Raw genomic sequence first — 16,174 nt, 5'->3', positions numbered from 1 at the left:
CGCCTCCGGATAATGATGCCTCTCCGACCGTGTTTTCATCGATAAAGGACACGGACTCGAATCGAGATTAATTCGTGTCCACCGAATGCGACGCTATCTTCTTCCGAAATAGCTACATCATATCGGTGATTTTCATACCGTTTGTATTAATATCTCGTCCCAGGGACGAGCAGTTCCATCCATTATACGCACCGTCAACAACATCTCTCTTGACACGATCCAACCGTTTCCACGATATATATTCTCGAACCTGTTTCCTCTTCCCTTCTCCCCTTCTTTTTTCTTTAATCGACGCGATTCTCAACGCCTTTGATTGTCGCGCGTAAAATAAACGTTCGACCGTAGATAAATAAGGCGCTTTAACCGGATCGTTAATTCGCGACGTAAAATCATCTTTTCGGGGAAATTAATTGCACGCGTTCGAAAAAAAATTTTTCCTTTTCCTCTCGATCGATGGGTCGACGAGAGAAATAGAATCTTTATATTTCGGAGAGGAAAACGGCGAAGGCTCGTCGATACTACTCTCGAGGGACAGCTGGGAGGGAGGGGGAGGATAGGGGTATTCGAGAGGCATACTTCCGAGAGAAAAATCCATCGTCTCATGCGGCGCAATGCTCGTTCGAGTGAACCTATTTGGAACGCGATCGTAAAAGGAGACTGCACTCTCCATATCGGAGTCTCAAGTCTCCATATTATTCGATCAGACTCGACGTTACCTAAATTGTTTCAGCCCGCCGTTCCGTGGCCGCCATGGAAAATTGGAAAAGCGTCTAGCCGATGAGAGGGAGGAGGAGGAGGAGGGGTCCCTTTTGAAAGATCGAGTGGAGAGGAGGACAAGAAAGGGGGTCCTAGCGAGGAATATCGATCGATTTAAAGGAACGCGGGGAAAAAGAGAAAAAGAGAATCGCGTGGACCAAGAGTCTGTGCCTAGTCGTGTACACCGTACGTCGTTCCATTTCGTCCGTTCACCGTTACGTGACTGTCGGCCCTTGCCGACTATTTCGTGCGATAAGTGAAGGAGGGCGGGGAAAGGGAGTATAAAAATCGAATCCTCCCCTCCTGCCCCTCCTTGTAAATCATTTCCTTCGTTCTTAAAGCGTCATTCCCATCCATAACCGAGGGATATATATCGATCGGGTCATTTCGCTGGGATCTAGAGAATCTTCCACGCCACTGTTTCCCTGTCGATAAGAAGAAGCCTAATCCGCTCCTCCCCCGTCAATGCGGATACAACAAACACGTTTCACACTCCCGTTCGTAAATCAAAACGTGGGATCGTGAATCATCGTGTTTTCCCTCCCCGGTTTAAGTAAAAAGGTCCTATGAACTTGCCATTTCGAGATACTGTTTTCAAAACATTGCGCAATCGTATGGACGAGTCGAATTCATAGAAAGAGTTCAAACTGTATAAAATACTACCGATTTTCGTAAAGTGAATAATTTACGAACGACGATATTAAAGAAAATTCAAATGAAATCTGTGGATCAATAGATGCGAGAAGACGCAACGAAAGTAAAGAGAAGCGTGCGGAATACTTTTGAACGTGTACTGCACAGTGTGTACAGTAAGAAAGGGAGGAAGGAAGGAAAAGGAGAAGGGGGTTGAATTTTTAAACGTTAATCGTTGGAAGGTGGTGCGCGAGTCGTGTAGGTGGAAAACGGCGAGCGTGCACGCGAGGGAGCGGAGGGGTTGTTGGTGGGCGGGGATCGGCGCATTTATCCTCGGCCCCCGGCTCCTTTTCTTCCTCCGAGCCGTGGCCACAAATTTTCCCTCTTCGTTCTGCTCTCATTGGGCACGGAGCGGGGAATGCCAGGCGTTTCCATTGTCGGCCGCCTCCGTCGCACAATGCCGCGTTGCCCTTGCAGCTGTCGCGCCGGAAACAAATTTCTAATGTCGCATTAAACAAACCGGTCGGCAATGTGCCTTGGTATTCGCGCGCGCGCCCAGGATCGGGATGTTATTGGGGGGAGGTCGATCGACGAGTTCGAACAATGGAGATCGAGACTCCAAGTATGCATAATCGGGCACGAGCCTCTTGACGTATTAACGCGGGATTTGTCGGATCAGAAAGGGCAGATTTACGGCAGCGCTCCCTATTCGTCGGGTCACGTATCGTATGGGTCCTGCGGCTGGATACCGGTGTTACGTATATCTACTTTGCCTCGTTTCTGGAAAAACGTGACGAGCAACAATGCTTGTACAAGGATAAAAGGTTGTTACGCGGTTGGTAATCCTGTCGGGCTAATGTGGTGCCACGGAGGGTGCCGGTGGATCCCGTTCGAATCGATCGACGTATGGACGGGCCGAATTTCGAGATGGAAATATCCCTCGAAGAAACGAGGTAGCGAGATAGGCGGGGTTTATTTAGTCCTTCAGCAGTCGTTAATCTCGAAACGCGATGAACGGGCAGAGAAATGTTACTACAATCGAAGCGTTATGGGGGGAGGGAAAAAAGGAATCGTTCAATTTCACTTACAATTTTCAAATATTCCCTCACGCAGCTCGGCTCGACGGCGAAATCGTCTAAAATTAAATACTCTTCGAGGGTATTTAAAATGCAGTCGTTCGTTTTTAATCCATGCGCGGCCGGAATTCACGATTCGATCGCGAAGAGGACGGACGACGGGGTGGCGATCGAAAGGAAGGGAGGAGCAGTAGATGGCTCCGCAACGAGATTGAGTCCCCGCGATAATCCATCGCGAATTACGTACTCTGACGACGCTTCGTACGTACTCGTCGACGTTAATCCAGAAAGGCCGACGTGATTGGCAGTGTCAGGGCAGCGGCGGGTTGAAGCGCCGTGGCGGTGGCAACCGAAGCGCGAGGAGAGTAATTTGTATTCACGTTAGGTGTTGTCTCGCCACCTGGCAGCCCGGCCATCCCTCCCGCCCTTTTCCCTTCCATCTCCACCCGACTCCTTCTCGCGCTTCTCATCTTGTCTCCGGTCCCCGCCGCGCTGTCCGTCCCGCCGCGCCGGCTTGACGTATGTCCCCCATCGATCACTTTCCTCCACCTTCCAGCTCGCGTTTCCACGTCCACCTTGCTCCGCGCCATTGAAATTCCGCCCGGGTATAATAAGGTTTTATTGCTTTCGCGGCCGGGCTCGAAAACAAAAGGATCGATGCCCGGAACCCAGAAGAAGGATGAACGCTGTGGATGGAGTCTGTTGCCGGGGAGGATGGACGTTCCGGAAGCGTTCAGGAATCGACCGTTATATCTCTCGTTATGTCGCCAAGGAACTGACGGTGACGAATGATTTCGCGAATGATCGATTATTCTAATTTCATTTCTTGATTTCTACATTTTTCTTTCAGATACAGCGGTACCAGTTAGGATCGTAAAATTCCTGAAAATCTGTAATTGGCGTAATATATCGAGCCCTTCTTTTTCTATAAAAGATGGTAAAATTTTTAATAAGGGAGGGAAGTAACAAGAGTTTGTACAACTTCGGATTAAGGGTGGTACGTAATAGGGAAGAATATGAGTTTCACGTTTCACTTATTGTCAGCTATATATATATATACAAGATACATTGGAACACGATCCCCTGGTCCGTAAAATTTTATGCGGTGTCGTTATCGATCGTTGGTAGTCGTGTCGAAAGAAGTGGAGATCGGGCGGCACGACGATGCGGAAATAATCGGCAAACAGGCAATATGTCAGTAGGGTTTCGGCCCGGATACAAGTCGCGCTGACTTGTTAGCCAAAAACAAATACGACTCGGGATAGGTTCTAACACGAGTCGTGTATCTGTTGGGCCATCGTCGAGGCCCCATGGGATTATCCGTCCCATCTCGTTTTCGTCGCGCCCCCTGTCAACCACCATCTGGCCTCGCCTTTGACGATTTATTCTTATTGCGTTCTCTCTCTCTCTCTCTCCCTCTCTCCTCCTTTTTTCCGCGAGACAACATCACAGGGACGGAACGGCAAAAAGAAATCGCACGTACGCGTCGTCGTATTATGTAAACGGGCGCGCGAAAAGGATCGGGGCCAAATGGAAAACACGTATTTCCATGCCGGCCTGATAAGAAGTATGAAAAGGGCGCCCCTCGCGCGGAGTTGGATAAAGGTTTCTGTCGAAACGTTGGAGAGATTACGAGAGATGTATCGCGAAGCGCGGATCGAGGATTTCGGGATGGAAAGTATGGGAGGGACTCGTCGGTGTGAGAATTTACAGCAAGTACAGTGCACTGGTACTACGTATACACTGTCCGAATTCCCTAAAAACGTGCGCAAGGTCGCCGTTCCCACGTAGATCGTGCGCTTCGGCGAAAGAGAAACGGAGATTCAAAGCTCGGATACTCGTATCTTTCCTCCCTTCCCCACACTCAGGGAAGAGACCGGAATAGATGGATATTACCAACGATACACGCTACTTCCTGAAACGTGTACTTCCTGAAACAAGTAGAATACCGTGTCCGTTGCTCCGCTACCTATACGCGGTCGACGTGGACGAATGGCGGCTCTTCTCTCCTCCTCCTCCTGCTCTCGTCGAGGAAAGGAGGAAACACGGCACCGGTATCGTTTCTTGGCCACACGGATGAACGTGTATCAACGGAGTTTCACAGAATTTTCTACCACGACGGTGTAACCAAGGTAGACCTTTGATCATCTTCTGGTGTAAAAGATTTAGACCGAGCGGGGGGACGAGCACGGTATCGCTCTGTCTGCGGTGCCATTCCCTTGCCGACACAGCCTCACTCCCGCCACGCCACGGCCGTTTGGGAATACACCCATTATCCTCTCGGCGAAACAGATGAAAGCGAAACCTGACCGCGGAATGGATTTATCCGGGAAACGCGGTACAAAGTTTGGGGTGGGGGAAGGGACCCAAAGTTTCCCGCTAATGCCGCCCGGTTCTATTTTAAAAAATAGAGAGCCTCCCCTCTTTTAATCGCCGCTACCTTCTCCACAACCTTTTAGCCGCACCACCTTTCATGCAACGCCCCCTCCATCCATCCAGCGAGCGTTCGAGCGTTTGCGAAGAAGAGGAAGAAGAAGCGAGCGAGGATTTTAGCGTTCTGCTCCCCTTCTTCCTCTCGTCCCAGTTTCATAACTTTCATAAATCCACCAGATTTTTATTTCCGCGAACCGGGCACGGTTACGGTTAGACGGTTACGAGGATTACCGGTTGATTCGGGATGGCGAGAGGATCCACGTAAAAGCGCGCGCGTGTAAGCCGCGGTAACCAGGCTGTAACCTCGGCAATTTAGACGTAAATCGCATTCTCCTGGGCCGCGCAACTTTCGCATGGCGATATTGTTCTGACACTACGCAAACACACAACGGACGGAGCGCAATTCCGGTACGGGTGTAACCAAGGCTATGAATTATGCAACCCCTATTGGTTGCCGGCACCCTCCGGTGAACTAGCACAATCCTCCCGGCCCTCGCCCTCTCGTCCTTCCCGTCCGACCCTTCCTCCCTTCCAACAATTCCACTAAATGTACCCATTGTATCGACCAACTCCTTCCAATATCGCGCTCGATATATCCCACCAATTTCCACGTTATTCCATTCCGCTCCGCCGGTTTTTCCATCGTCCCGACCAACGTTGTCGCGCCACCTATCCGATCTGCGCGACACCTTGTTTACGAATCGTTATTATCACGTTCTTTTGAATATATGTATATATATATATATCGATCGATCGATCGGAGGAGCTTCGGTTACGCGATCGAATCGTTCCACGTAAGAGTGGAATTTCGTCAACTTTCGTTCGTGTTCATTCGGATAAAGGAGTTGACCCTCGTTCGATTTTTCGAAACCGATCTATTGTAGAACGGATGAGCGGGACACTCGCGTACGTACGTACGTACACTCGTGTACTGGCGTGCCAGCGGTAGTATTTACGGCTAACAATAAATCCCTTTCAAAGGCACACGCAGCGAGTCCATTTAGCGTTTTCTTCCCGCTTACATACAACGAACGTAGTAATTACTCGTTAAGAGCGCGGAGGTTCACAGAGGGAGAGAAAGCAGGCTTAAATTCTGCAATGCGTCATTTCGTTCGTGCCATTAAAACGCGAGATCAGCTTGGCAACGTAAAGAGAGAGAGAGAGAGAAAGAGCGAGAGCGAGGAGAATGGAAGGGGATGACGCGAGAAAAGATGTGAAAAAAAGAGCGAGCTTTTCTCGATTCGCGACAGTGGTGGCGTAGCGTTTGAAACGCTTTAAAAAAAGTACGAGTCGTAAAAAGGACTTGGATACTTTGATGCGGGTTGGTACGTTTTATCTCGAAAAACGAGGGGGTGGGGGCGCCGAAGGGCGCCTTTCTGCTCTTTCTTTTTCCCCTCCCTCTCTGCTGCGACGGTGAACAGAGTGGAGAGGCTGCTATCTTCCTTCCGCAACGCCATTGCTAACGGGCCACCGTTATCAATGGCTCCCGCCTAATGATTTTCAAGCGGACCGACCACCGGTTTCGGTCCTCCCACTCGGTCTACTTGTGTGCGGCGGTGTACAGGAACGGCCACGTTGAATATTTAACGACCGCCTATAAAATATGATACGCGGCCGTTAAATCGTGGCCGGAATCGTCCATCCAGGATTTCATCGTGACGAGCTCTCGTTAATTCCACCAGCATCGTTTCGATGATTATCGCGGCTCGCGGCGAAATGGCCCGTGAAATCGTCGTTGACATTTATTCTCCATTTATTTACCGCCCGATAAACATTAAATCCAACTTCGGATTAATTGGTGAACCGATCCTTTAATACGACCGTATAGAGAGTAGATCGTGATAATGGCCAACGACTCGCCCCTATCTATTACTACTCTCCGATTGGACAGAGACAACGAGAATGCATAAATCTACTTTCAAGACGGACTTCCATCGAAACGGAATATTCCGAATATTTCGTTCCGGGCGAAACATTTTTCATATTCCATCGGAAGAGTAGAACCTTCGTCACGACCGAGGCCCCAGTAATAAGTTTTTCTCACCGCCATTTTCGCAGCTCGCGCTTTACAACGCCGACGTGTATCTCGTAAAATGCATCCCCGACAACGATAAACGTAAACACACGTTTCTTGTTTTTTTTCTCGCGCGCGGGATGCGGAACGAGAAGGTGCGAAATAAATCCGTAAAACGTAAGGAAGACGGAAGATGTTGGCGCGAGATTTACGGGGAGGGGGAGGGGAAGTTATGTTTCGAGACGGATATTTACAAATGCGGCCGATAAACAGATTTATCGCGGGACCGGTACAAGGTATTTCCATTACGCGAAGAGGAGATTTTTCGATTCGATTCGATCGCGGGGAAAACAAGGGATAAAATTGATCTTGGACCAAGACATCGAGCTGGCCGAGACGGATGATTTATGTCGTTATTATTTCGCGGCCGGGCATTAATAGTCCGGCAAACACGGTGGAAACATGTCAGACGCACGCGAAACACACAGCGGAATTCCACTGTGGGGAGGGCCCACTTTTATTCGCCACCGCTTCTTTTCCCTGTCGCGGATCGTTAATCATTCGCCTCCCGGCCGAACAAGGAGCCGAAACAAGCGAGGGAGAGAGAGATGAATGGAAAAATAAAAAAGAACAACGAGTCGGGTGGGAATTTTTCAGTCAACCGCTACATCACGCGGTGAAAAACACCCCGCGTAGGCCCCCATGGGGGTGTTCATGACGCCATTCAAAATGTCTAGAACATGGTAGCTAGAGCATCCGTAAGGGAAGATACATTTATAATATGGGTGGCGCGTTTAACGTGTCACGGGAAAATTATGTTTCATCATCGGTGACGAGGGGAAGGTGAATCGTTTATTCTTCCCCGAGTATATTCGCGAATTCGAGCTTTCATTTTTCTTTAATTCATCGGATTAGTCTATACATCCAGATCTGATATTTCGTACATAAAATATGTCGTGGATAATTTAATCAATCGATTCTTCAGTTTTTATTCAAATATATTTATCAATATTTACAATCGACTAGTAATCGGTATAATTAGCTTTTTCCGTTTGATAATTTTTCTAAGAAATTAATTTAATTCAAATAGCGTACGATAATACCTCAAAAAAGTATTTTCATTCGAATTAGCTTCGTGAATAGCCCGAAAGGATTAAACTATTTAACACGGACGCGAATACTCATTCAAGACACTCGTTCAACTGCCAATTTCCAGAGACGAACAATGTGAATTCCTATTGACACAAATTCGATATTCGTTCCCCACAATGGCCGGTGTTCTATAACAATTCACCGTGGTTTCCACGACATTCGTCTCTCGATAGACATCATACGTCACCGTAATATTTTAACCTCTCAACTAATTCAAATATAGTTAGTCGTAGGAACGTCTGCAACCTTTCAAAGAACTTCTCAAGGCTGTTTACAGTAGCATCGAGTCTCTCTCTCTCTCTCTCTCTCTCTGCGAACCACGATGAAAAGGACTTTCACAAGAGGTGCTGATACAATTCTACTACATTATATGTATATGTGTACATAGGACGTGCACTCGCTTGGGTTCCATCCTATGACGGTGTGCCTGTGTATATATGCGTTTGTTTGCACGTGTATACGTGTGTGTATGTGTATATGCGTGCATACAGACCCCGAAAGAGCAAGGATCGATAACACCGGTCGCGAACGGGGTACATTAAGGCCATTTTACGAGTATAGGATATCTGGAAAGCAATACTCCATTCTTGAGGATCCTTTGGGTGCCGCGATCTTTACGGCATAGTATACATGCCTCAGACATTGTCGAGTTGACAAGAAAAGAGAGATACACCCCCGCGGCATGCTACGATCCTTTGAGCTCGTGTATCCTTCCCCCTTCTCGTCGAGTCATGGAGCCTCGAGATTAACTCCATTTTTCCTTCGAGTCTTGCGGAAAGGGGCACGCGTTTTCCGACGGTTGGTCTCAAGTATTAATTAATGTTTGTCAGGAGAGAGGCCTCTTTGTGTCCGGAATCGAAGTTACCCTCGACTCGATAAATCATTCCACGCTAGGCAGAGAGTGCTTTTGTGGCGCCAGTACCTAAGTTTTATGTAACTCGTGGAAAATTAATATATTTTCAAGGGAGAGAGAGAGTAGGAAGAATTTTTCGAGGGAAACGTAAATAAAAATCGAGGGGGAAATATTCCGTAGCGGTTCCGTGATGTTGTTCGTTTTCTTGGTTGGAAAGATTCGTGAAAAAACTAAGGTATCTCGTCTTGTCATAATATTACGACACGAAGAATGGAACTTTCACTGCGCGTTTCACTGAAATGCGCCACCTTGACATCTTATGAAAGGGTAATGAGACATATATTCACGAAGAGGCGGATCCCTTCAAGGTTTACACTCGTGTACCTACACCGCCCATCTCGTCCTATTATCCTGGATCATCTCGTTTCGCAACCGCTCTTCTCGTATCTCGACCGAAGAAACGAAATGATTATCTCCGCGCGCTTAAATGGTGTCACAAAGGGAAACGTGGAAGCGGAGCGTAAGAAGCGTCGATAGACCGCATCGATCGCGCATTTGTTCGCGTCCCTAATGAAAACCGACAGCAATATATCCTTCTGTCGCGTCTTTGCTCTCCCGAGATCCTCCTTCTAATATTAAGGGACCACCCTGACTGCGTTAATTAGTAAACTCGGTGGTTGGCTTGGCTCTGGCGTTGCTAATGAGAATTTGAGTAATGACTATGGCGTTCCCGCGACCTGTCCTCTTCGTCTCTTGGCAAATTTGCCGATGTGCCTTTGCACGTTATGCCAGTGTCAAGACCCAACGAGATCGATAGCTCCTTTGAGCGTATTCGCGGCAATATTGCCCCCGATAACCTATCTAATATTCCCGACTTTTGTCGTCTGCTCTCTTTTTATCTCTCTCTCTGTCCTAAAAATTACTCCTCGAATATAACTTTCGGATATCGGATATGTTCAAAGTTATTAAAGAGTATCTAATTGTGTATCTAATAACACGCGCGTGTAAGATCGAATTGGGACGAAAAATTTGTGACGCGTTCAATTCGAAAGGTGTCCACTTAAACCGCCCAATTAGTTGGAAACTAGTCGGACTCTACGTTTTATTAGATTAAGTCAACAAAGTTCGACTACTTTTCCGCTCTAATTCGAAGTAGTAAAATCCGGGGGACATGTGTTTACAAGAAAAATGGATGGATTTTCTGTTCCCGCCATATATCTCATTTAGTTATCCGCGCGTAATCAACGCGCGCTTAATCGAACATTTATTTCAATTACGACACTGGAATAACTTCAAACGGTCTCCAGCGAATGGAACGGAACGTGACCGACGATAACTGTCCCGTAGAAAGTAGCGTGAACAAGACGTTATTAGCGATACTCTATTTAAACCGTATCGAATCGGCTGAAACACGAAAAGTTTCCATTAATTACGCATACCGCGACTTATCCGCCTCCTAAGACCGGCCGAGTAACTTATTTTCACTCTCGATTCGGTATGCACCCAAGGAGATTTGAATATGCATCAGAATGATAATGAGACCGCACGAGTTGTAAATCTTGCGGGATTCGTCTCGCTTTGTTTCACAGTTCCCCGCGACCTCGATGAATTTACACCGGTCGTCAGATTATTCATCGCTCGTTGATCTCGTTCTCCATTTTCTCAGCTGCACTCTCGAGCAAGGATACCGACAATCTCAAGGACTCCCTCCACTATTTATATCTTTGGTTCGTTGAGGAATGATTATCGACGAATGCTGTTCCTGGTGGAGGGGTGGAAGAAGCTCGTGCCTCGTGGCGCCACCGTGACAAAAAGCGCTCAACTACGAGGGAATTTCGAGAAACAACCCTCTGTTGGTTGCGTCGAACCGACTGCCTGATGCTTCGCTTCTCTCCGATTGCTTCCTGTACTTCGCGCCAGAGGGTGCGTGTGAGTTGTAAAGCGAGCCAAATGTCGTTATTCTCTCACTTTTATTTCCATGTATATTTTTAATAACGATATAGCTTTTCTTTCTTCTTTTTACCATTATTCTTGCCGATATAACATTCGAAGTAATCTAGATATTTTGTTTTTTAGAAAGATTTTCACGAATTTCGATAAACGGAATAGAAATTAATGGAAATTGCAAGAGAGTTCATTGTTTCTTAATCTATCTAAAGAGAAGAGAAACGGGAAATAAATAACTTAATGGCAGGGATATTTCTCAAATACACGTACACGCTCATTTGTGTGAGTATTTGAAACTATAATATAACACCTCGAAGCTGATAAATACCTCGAAAGAGGTTGCTCGTTCTTTACCGGATACTTTATCACAGGTCGGACACTAATACCCGCCATATCTCTTAATGAAAAGTGAAATGTCTTCGGAAGGTGGCCTCCCCTCCTCGGCCTAAAACTCGACGAGAGAAAACTGCTCCCTCCTTTCTCCTCCTTTTCTGCCTTCGGCGAGAGAAATCCTCTCTCGCGTGACACGCGTCTCGGCAGAGAGAGAGAGAGAGAGTGAAAGTCGAAAGAAGAAATTATTTACGACTTATTCATACCCACATGGGGGTGGACGAGAAGGGTGGATCGCGCCTTAAAAGTTCTAGCAATATATAGATATATCTCGTCTTCCTTATTCTCTATGCAAATCCTCGCCTCTCCCTTAAAAAATACCCTCCCCTCTCTGTATCCACCCTAAGCTTTCGAGTTAGAATTCTCTTACAACTGGAACAACCGACTCTCTTCTTGAGAAAAGAAAGGGAAGCGAAGAGACACGAGCAGAAGAAGAGGGTCCTGCTTCGATCTTGTTTTTTCCACGGCACCACCCCCTCCTCTAATCCATCCTTTAAATTTAAATTTAACGAGATATATATATATATAGGGAGGGAAGAGTTGGAAGATCTGGAACTTTCGCTTACACTCTGCGGCATCTGCGCCCGAAAACTCCTTCCGGGCGGATCTTCACGGCCCGAAACTCGCTAACTAGTCCCCGTGCTTGATTTAAATATCTCGCCGCGAAAGGGCCAATCTTGTAAGTAGCTGCGACCTGATTTACCAATGGTTAGCCCAAATTCAAGTTACTACGGAAGTAACCATGGTTCTCCATGATCCGCCCCTTTTGATCATCGCGAGAATATTATCGAGATTCCGTTCCGCGGGTCGGGAGAGTGGATTAAACCGTGATCCAGCGCTGGAATTTTCGATGTACGCACGATGCTGGCGGATATTCGTATCGTTCGTCCGAGACGAGTGCGATTCGCGCCCCCGAATTTCTGATTCTCGCTCGGGGAAAACTTCAGACCCGATTACCACCGACTGGAGAAGCGGGCATACGGTTAAAGGAAGGTTCGGTTATTACGTAACTAAGGCAAGTATTCCATTAATCAAGTTAGACGCGACTTCGCAGCCAACTTGTTAGCAGGGCGACGACCGGGTGACGAAGGAGAAAGGGGATAAACGTTCGAGGAGGGGATGCTTAACATTTTATATACCGGATGGTTTAAACACGAAGGGCGCGAAATTGTTGCCGTGCTGGTGGGAACTGATGCGATCCCCTAAACGCAACGGGCTACTAACTTGCACTTCTAACCAAGATCTTCCGTTATTATTTAATAAACGGGGGAGGGGGAGGGAGGGAAATGTATGACGTACGAAGTTCGAGCAGTGAAAATGTTAATTCGGGGTTGGAGAACGGTTTACGTTCAACAACGGTTTAAGGGGGAAGATTGCAGGTACGAGATTGAATTTAAGAGGAGACGCCGCGACGAGTATTAAAGAAAAAAAAAGGGGAGGGAAAAAGAGATAAATGCATCTTAACTTGGTTCAACGGTCTCTCTCGTCTCGTCGTGACTTAACCGCATTTGATCAAAGCTGTACAAGCTCGACATCGTGACATCAGACAGTTCCTTAAGATCCTCGCAGCATCGAGCGCGGATCTTATGCATAAATATACATGTTAAAATTGTGTACACTAAATTTCGTCCTTTTGTGGAAGCGACGACGAGACGCCGATCCTCCTCCAGACTTTGGCCGAGAAGGAGACGAATCTTTGAAGGAGGGGAGGGAAGAAAGAGGTTTCGTTTTGAAGGAGGTCACTACCCTATAAGAAGAAGAAGGGTAGCGCGACCACCGCCCTGAAATATGGCGTTTCTGCATTTAGCTTTCGAATGCCTTTCGAGCAGCCTCGTTATCTTTGTCAAAGGGGATCCCTGGAACGTGGAACAAAAGGAAAGTGCGACTGGCACGGAGGCTGGCGCGCAGAAAGAGCGGAGAATAATTTATTCTAACGAAGAACCGCAATTAACAAAATGTCGCTCCTTTTTAAACGTTGGCTATCTTTTTCAAAATCATTCGAGTCGCTTTCATCATTTTCGCGTTAAAGTCGCAAGGGGAAAATTTTAATGAACAACGAGCATTAACAAGTCACGCGTCTTTGTCCTTTAAAACTTCTGCTTTGGAACGAGGGAATATGTTTATAAAACTGAACGCTTATAACGCGAGGAGAAAAAAAGAAAAGTCGTGCATCATATTTAATTCGCACAAGTGATTTAAAAAACGTTCATATTTTTCTTGTCTTGCGTCGATATATTCTTTCGGCTGAGAAGAAGCCAAAAGAAGATCGATGCACGTATTAAATTTGAATTTTTCAATTTTATTTTCCATAGATGACGCTACTATCATTTTCATTTGTACGTGCCTCTTCGATACGCAATCATCGATTAAGACCAATCGTACTTAAAGCAAGTGGCATTCACATTCGAATAAAATAAGCTACATCGTCTGACTGTTCCGCCCCGCCTCCTCAAATCTCGTCTGGTTCTCGATAAAGCCTAAGGGTACCGCGTTTCAACGGAAAATCCTTATTTGTTCGGCGTTTTGCTTAATGGGAGATCCATCTTTTCCCTTCAGGAGGGATTTACCGGGGAAAGCCTTATGGGAAAGTATGCGATGTGCCAGTACTCGTAGCGATGAAGATTAAACGAACCTTTTGAAGGATTTATACCATAGAGAGGCAGAGAGAGAGAGAGAGAGAGAGAGGAGAGAAAAAGATAGATCAGAATGAAGTTTCACGGATAATGATGTTGCAACTTGATACTCCCATATACCCACGTTTATAAATTCATCACGATTATAAATATCATTAATGTATCGTATCGAATGACGATGGCCTCGGGAAAAAGCGCCAATATTTACATTCGTTGTTCGATATTTTGCGATAATGGCGATGCGTGAAATGATCGAGCCGCGAAACGAAACGGGAAAGGAGGGGGGAGGAGCAGGGGACGGTCTCGAGAAACAATTGCCGACGATAAATAAGAAAAATTGATTCGACGGAAGGGAGACGCCTACGTATTACCACCAAGACGTATATATCTCGCCGCAACCCTCCCGCGATATCGAAAACCGTACAATATTTACGCTTTCGACGGCGAACGCATAAATATTTCAAGAACAGCGAGCCCTTTAACACCCGACCCGGTCGCGAAACGGCCCCCACTTCGCGACCACTGATCGTATATTACCCATATTCCGTTATATGCCGGTATAAAAGCGGAGGAAAGTAACGCAAAGTATTATCCCTTTCCTCGCCCGTATCCAATTAAATGGAAATCCTCTATATGGATATTCATGAATATAGCTGTGTAGCGCAGCTATACTGTCTAAAAATTAAAAAAGAATCTACTAGAAGAAGAAAGGAGGGGGGGAGGGGGGTTATATAAAATTCCAAAGAGCGTTTGAACGAAAAATGTGACATCGAAAAATATGGCGGCGAACCGATTAATCGTTCTGAACAGAAGGGAACGCGATGCTTGTTCGATTTCGAGTAAATATTGTAAATAAATAGCGCATGGCCGTTCACGTCAATCAGGATCGTTCAAAGATCGTTTAAAGATTATTTACGGATCTGCGAATTTCAATGATCTTCCTGAGATACGAAGGCTATGATCCTCGTAAGGGGGAAGGCGGAGAGAGAGCCGAGCAATAGCGACAACATCGAGATCGTAGAAACCCGATAGCAACAACATAGCCATAGGGTCGTAGCAATCGATGAAGATGACCCCTCACTCGTGGAAATCAGTAGGGGGCATTAAGGTCGTGAAAGGCAACGACGTACTCTACTACTCGATTCGATCTCTGGCCTCCACTAAAAACTTACTACTTTCCCCGTAAAAAAGTAATCGGTATTTGTGCCGATGTTTCTCCATATCGACCGCCGTACAGATTCAACAAGATATCGAAGCGAAGATTATGCAAAGAAAAACCATATTCGCGGAAACACTCGCGGCAGATTAAAATGTGGAAGAACGTTGAAACGATTTATGAGTGGATAGAAGGCGGATTTCCTCGAAGGAAAAATAGGGGATGCAACGTCTCTGTCCCTCCGACTGATTGGTAATTAGACGACGCTCGATTAATCATACCTCTTAACCCCTCCTCTTTCCTTTTGCTCGGCTCGAGCCAACCGAGGATCCTCGAGTCGAGAGGCTTGAATGTTGTAGGTCTATTCAGCCTGGCCATTCGTTAATGAAGTCGCGTGTCGGGACTCCAACTTCATTTCCCTCTGAATGCGATGAGTCCGAGAATCATAATTACTATATTCTGTACGCATACCCTTGCTGATACGATGCGAAACGCCCGACTCGACTCCACCCGGAATCTCGATTAAGCCCCCATGGTCAAACGATACTTACCGCAGCCAGCAATGCCGCGATCGTGCACGAACCACGAATATCCCGTTTATTCCGAATTCTGGTCTCCTTTCATCCCGCTTTTGATCCTTCGTAATATCCTTCTCGGATATAATCACACCAAACCACGCCAGGTTCTTTCGATTCGATGACACTTGTTAGATTCGTTGATGGTTGATTGCGAGACGGACAATTCGTCTCGTAAACGATTCTTTTGCTCTTTGTATTCCAAGTTTTGATTCGAATGGTTAGACGACAATTCCGCCACCGGTTGTCCTTCGATGCGTAATTAATGCGAATCGCGTACCAGTTTCATCAGACTTCCTTTGATCTTTTCGACGGATCGATTTGAATGCAACGAGCCACGGAATGCCAATCAATCGGCCGCCCCATTTGGATATGGCGTCGTGGTCAGCTGTTCTATGAATTCTCTTTTATCCCACGAAAACTCAGTTGCGTCACAGGAATCGGCATTGGTGGTGCACGACCGCACGGATATTAGCGCATCGACGTTCGTGTGAGTGAGGATCGTGCGACATACAGGGTATTTGCTAGGATAAATAACAAAAAAATGTGTCATATC

General features: G+C 46.6%; 1 protein-coding gene across 1 annotated transcript in view; it reads right to left on the bottom strand.

The window, feature by feature from the left end:
- LOC107999465 (discoidin domain-containing receptor 2) overlaps positions 1-16,174 on the bottom strand; it is a 245,550-nt gene that overhangs the window by 223,987 nt on the left and 5,389 nt on the right. The window contains exon 3 of the mRNA XM_062077203.1: positions 15,595-16,142. The gene's annotated coding sequence lies outside the window, so the exon portion shown is untranslated. The remainder of the gene's footprint in view (positions 1-15,594; positions 16,143-16,174) is intronic.

This window comes from Apis cerana, linkage group LG7, assembly GCF_029169275.1.
Source record: "Apis cerana isolate GH-2021 linkage group LG7, AcerK_1.0, whole genome shotgun sequence".
Classification (NCBI taxonomy): Eukaryota; Metazoa; Arthropoda; class Insecta; order Hymenoptera; family Apidae; genus Apis; species Apis cerana.
This window is presented reverse-complemented; position numbering and strand designations above follow the sequence as displayed.